The sequence below is a fragment of the Poecilia reticulata genome, linkage group LG2 (genome assembly GCF_000633615.1).
Source record: "Poecilia reticulata strain Guanapo linkage group LG2, Guppy_female_1.0+MT, whole genome shotgun sequence".
NCBI classification, from domain to species: domain Eukaryota; kingdom Metazoa; phylum Chordata; class Actinopteri; order Cyprinodontiformes; family Poeciliidae; genus Poecilia; species Poecilia reticulata.
In genome coordinates, this window is record NC_024332.1 from 12,893,460 (window position 1) to 12,898,839 (window position 5,380).

Here is a 5,380-nt window from a genome sequence, read left to right on the forward strand (position 1 = left end):
ATAACAATGAAGAATTAGAGGGACAGTTTAGGATTTTAAAGTGAAGTTCTGCTAAAGGTTTTTAAGCAGTTAATATCTTTCTTGCAATAGATAAGTATCAAGGGATCCTCATTAGYATAAATCCACATTAGCTAGCCCTGGAGACAGAAGCTAGTAGCTTCAGCGTCTGAGACTGAAGCTAGCAGCTAGCTAATTCAAAAAGACCAACTCCCCAGTCTTCTTCCATTTAAAAAATCCTAATATCTCAAAATGGCATTCTTTGAGATTCCAGAAAAATCTCAAAGTATAAGATTTTAAAGTGAAGTTCTGCTATAAGTAGTTAACTTACTTGCACTAGATAAGTCTCAAGGCATCTTCGTCAGTATAAATCCACATTAGCTGAAGCTAGCTAGCAGCTAGCTAATTCAAAAAGATCAAATCCCCAGTATTCTGCCATTTTAAAAATCTGCATATCTTGAAATGGCATYCTTTGAGATTTCAGAAAAATCTCAAAGTTTAAGATTTTAAAGTGAAGTTCTGCTAAAGGTATACAATCAGTTAATAACTTACTTGCAACAGATAAGTCTCACAGCATCTTCATTAGTATAAATCCACAGTAACTAGCCCTGGAGACAGAAGCTAGTAGCTAGCTTCTTCCTCAGTGGCAGAAGCTAGTAGCATTTCAGGCTGATGCTAGCAGCTAGATAATACAAAAAGACCAAAACCCCAGTTTTTTACATTCTTAAAAATGCTCAAATCTCGAAATGGCATAGCAGTTTATGTGAATGCTGTTTTAGCAACCTTAAAACTGTTAGCAGTCAATGGCTATTTAAACTGCTGATTTTTTTGACACTTGAAATGGAGGACAGAGTTGACACGCCGCCAGTGGCGTTCCTATGTGATATGTGTACAGTGAACTAAGCAGTTTCATAGCTAAATGTAAATAATATATAAGGAAAGCACTGCAAAAAGACTGTCTTAAACCTCAACAAACATCTGAGATCTTCCAGGATTAATACATATTTTGAACAAGAAGATAGCTTTAGGCGCACTGCCTCCGACTTCCATTTCATGYGTTGATACTGCAAGACGTGAAAATGGTTCAACTCTTCATAAAACACTGTTTACAAAACCACTGACATATTTGACGTCAGAGTTATTTTAATACAACAAACATACAATTTGGTCTTGACCCAAGACTAGACATGACCTTCAACCTTGAGGACCAACTCATGAGGACTGACTAAATGAAGAGATTAAGTGGGCTATCTGCTGCTGCAGTGAGTCATGTAACAGAACTTCACTTCAAAAATATGAAACTYCTTCCTTTAATACAATTTTATGTAGGCAGTATTTCACATGTCGTCTGCACAGCCAGCAGCTACAGTGAGAGACAGGAGTAGGAACAGGGTAAAGCAGGACATTTTCACTTTTCAGCAAAGTAGAGACGCTACAAAATCATGTTACTGTATAGTCCAAGCATAGTATACCTTATTTATAGGTGTAAGGGCAGGTATAGAACTATGCAAGGACACAACACAAAGCTAAAACCAACCTTTGCAACTTCGATTAAAAAAAAAAAAGCACCAGAAAGACTTGTTCTTTTGCTATTATCATTATTTATGATTTCTAAAGTTTACATTTTAGCAGTCGGTACTTGCACATTTAGGAAGCAAAGGYGCTCCTCTACAGTAGCAGAGCCAACAGTATTAAGAGGCAGACAGACGTAATGTGACGCAAGAGTGCTAGTGACAGGGTGAAAAGTCTTAAAAACACAACTGTTCACAGATGTAGGAATATTACCAAAAGGCTCATTCATCTCACGCACTGATAGCAAAGTGTCCGGACATTGAAAAAGGAGAGAAAAGCAAAAACAGCTGGAATATTTTTGTGTTTGTTTAGTTAATGTGTTCCCACAAACCTGCTGGGACTCCGGTCAGACGTCACAMWYYRARMSAGCGCCGCTCGTTCAGAGAGAACGGGTAGCTGGGCCTTCGCCGAACCCTCAACCCTGACAGGATGTTGGGTTCAAAGAGCGTTGTCCCAGTGACTCCTTCTAGCTCTCTTTCCACTAACAGTATTTCTTTCTTTATTTTTTTCGTGCGGAGCATGATGTCTCTGGCCCATCAGGGAGAAGGAACCATCTCACGACGCTCACAGCAGCAATCTGTTTTCAAACGCTGTCTTAAAACAAGAGAAGTGCCTTGTGTATGAATGATGCTATTTGTAAGGACAAGTTGATGTAAATGTTAATTTACCTCAAGTGTTTACAAAATAAACTGTTACTAAATAAATTTTTTGTACCATACATCCCGTTCCGGCTTTGTTTTTTGCTTTACGCAAAGAATGAAACTCATCATTCGCAGAAACACGAAGCTGTGGAAGTGACTCAAGTTTGAAATCTGAATAATAACTAATATTAAAGAGTACCGTTTGATCTACATTGACAAAATAAAATTATTAAATCAAACAGATATGTAAGGTAGGATATGAGATGGAGCGCCTAACATTGCTGCCTCTTGGTGGGAACATTTGTTGGAACATTTCCTTTTGTCGTTTGTTGGGTTTCCTGTTCCTGTCTTCTGCGGATGTCCTGGTTTCCTCCTGCAGTATAAAAACTTCTAACTTGGGTTAAAGGGAGAAAATAAAGTCAAAAAAATCTGTGAGTACAGCGGTTCACAMCGATCTGGTCCAACCAGCCCAAATTAAACCCCAAATTTCAACAATTACCGGTACTGTTAAGTCCTGTTCAGTTCTCATTACAGTCAACATGCATCTCATCTGAATTTAATTATTTAGGAAGAACAAAGNGTTATGTTATTGCAATTCATGTTAGATTACTTATTGTTCAATAAGAGGGTTTACTAAAGACTCTGACATCAATGTCACATTAAAAGGTTGTTGACGTTTTGTTTTTTTAACAACRTAATTGTTTTCAAGACAGATCGTTGCGGAAAGTGTAGTCCTACAACTCACCGGTTTACTGGCAYATTAACTTACTTTTACCCTAAATCCACTATGTATCTTTTAGCCAATGTTTTAAAAATTGATCAATCAGGATGAAGGAAAAAAAATACAGGTCAAAATTAACCAAGTGATTCCCACATAATTGACCTTGTCCTCACAGAGAAAATGGCTACCTGCCTCTGCTTTCAGCTGCCTCTGCTTTCAGCCAATATAAGTAAAAAATGTATTGCACAAAGGTACTGCATGCCAAAAACTTTTAAAATAWAAAATAAGGCCAGCCAATGTTCAGAATATAGCATCCCAGAGGGTTTTGATTAAGGACTTGTAACAAGCATTTTGTAGTTATTTTGGTGGGTCGTTTTTTCCTCCCACATACCCACAACTACCTTTTTAATCACACCTGAACAACAATAGCAACCTTGGAAGCTCCATTATTTTTTATTGTTACACACTTCATGTGCTTTTTCATTGGTTTTATTCTGAAAAGTGCTATTTTTTTAAGAAACTGAGTTGAATTTTACTCACATACCCCATCCCTGTAGGAGTCAGTTTTTGACTGAGCAGCAACTCAGATTAAAAAGAAAAAACAAAAACAGCTGTTGTGCGTTTTTGAAACGCTGTTGTGCAGTACCCCACTAATGCTTTTTATTTCTCTTGTGCTCGTCGCAATACTTAGACACCTTCAGAGAACCCGAGGTGTTAACTCATCAACCGCCACGCGCTGCTGTGTACGTGGTGTGTCACTGTCCTGTTTGGTTGGTCACGCCGCAAGCATTTTCAAAATGCTGTTTCACTTTACATTAACCTTAATCTACGGTATATTGTCACGAGCCCCTCACCGGGGCACCCGAGTGAAAAACCTAATCTGTACTTGACATGTTACTGAGCATAACAATGAAGAATTAGAGGGACAGTTTAGGATTTTAAAGTGAAGTTCTGCTAAAGGTTTTTAAGCAGTTAATATCTTTCTTGCAATAGATAAGTATCAAGGGATCCTCATTAGYATAAATCCACATTAGCTAGCCCTGGAGACAGAAGCTAGTAGCTTCAGCGTCTGAGACTGAAGCTAGCAGCTAGCTAATTCAAAAAGACCAACTCCCCAGTCTTCTTCCATTTAAAAAATCCTAATATCTCAAAATGGCATTCTTTGAGATTCCAGAAAAATCTCAAAGTATAAGATTTTAAAGTGAAGTTCTGCTATAAGTAGTTAACTTACTTGCACTAGATAAGTCTCAAGGCATCTTCGTCAGTATAAATCCACATTAGCTGAAGCTAGCTAGCAGCTAGCTAATTCAAAAAGATCAAATCCCCAGTATTCTGCCATTTTAAAAATCTGCATATCTTGAAATGGCATYCTTTGAGATTTCAGAAAAATCTCAAAGTTTAAGATTTTAAAGTGAAGTTCTGCTAAAGGTATACAATCAGTTAATAACTTACTTGCAACAGATAAGTCTCACAGCATCTTCATTAGTATAAATCCACAGTAACTAGCCCTGGAGACAGAAGCTAGTAGCTAGCTTCTTCCTCAGTGGCAGAAGCTAGTAGCATTTCAGGCTGATGCTAGCAGCTAGATAATACAAAAAGACCAAAACCCCAGTTTTTTACATTCTTAAAAATGCTCAAATCTCGAAATGGCATAGCAGTTTATGTGAATGCTGTTTTAGCAACCTTAAAACTGTTAGCAGTCAATGGCTATTTAAACTGCTGATTTTTTTGACACTTGAAATGGAGGACAGAGTTGACACGCCGCCAGTGGCGTTCCTATGTGATATGTGTACAGTGAACTAAGCAGTTTCATAGCTAAATGTAAATAATATATAAGGAAAGCACTGCAAAAAGACTGTCTTAAACCTCAACAAACATCTGAGATCTTCCAGGATTAATACATATTTTGAACAAGAAGATAGCTTTAGGCGCACTGCCTCCGACTTCCATTTCATGYGTTGATACTGCAAGACGTGAAAATGGTTCAACTCTTCATAAAACACTGTTTACAAAACCACTGACATATTTGACGTCAGAGTTATTTTAATACAACAAACATACAATTTGGTCTTGACCCAAGACTAGACATGACCTTCAACCTTGAGGACCAACTCATGAGGACTGACTAAATGAAGAGATTAAGTGGGCTATCTGCTGCTGCAGTGAGTCATGTAACAGAACTTCACTTCAAAAATATGAAACTYCTTCCTTTAATACAATTTTATGTAGGCAGTATTTCACATGTCGTCTGCACAGCCAGCAGCTACAGTGAGAGACAGGAGTAGGAACAGGGTAAAGCAGGACATTTTCACTTTTCAGCAAAGTAGAGACGCTACAAAATCATGTTACTGTATAGTCCAAGCATAGTATACCTTATTTATAGGTGTAAGGGCAGGTATAGAACTATGCAAGGACACAACACAAAGCTAAAACCAACCTTTGCAACTTC

The 5,380-nt window shown here is 37.8% G+C and overlaps 1 long non-coding RNA gene across 3 annotated transcripts in view; it reads right to left on the minus strand.

The window, feature by feature from the left end:
- LOC103478164 (uncharacterized) overlaps positions 1–5,380 on the minus strand; it is a 47,049-nt gene that overhangs the window by 30,455 nt on the left and 11,214 nt on the right. Inside the window, exon 4 of one of the 3 annotated variants that reach the window (XR_535751.1) lies at positions 1,943–2,163. The exons of the other annotated variants lie outside the window; for them this stretch is intronic. This is a non-coding gene — a long non-coding RNA (uncharacterized LOC103478164). Of the gene's footprint in view, positions 1–1,942; positions 2,164–5,380 lie in introns of those variants that run through there. 3 annotated transcript variants of the gene reach the window in all.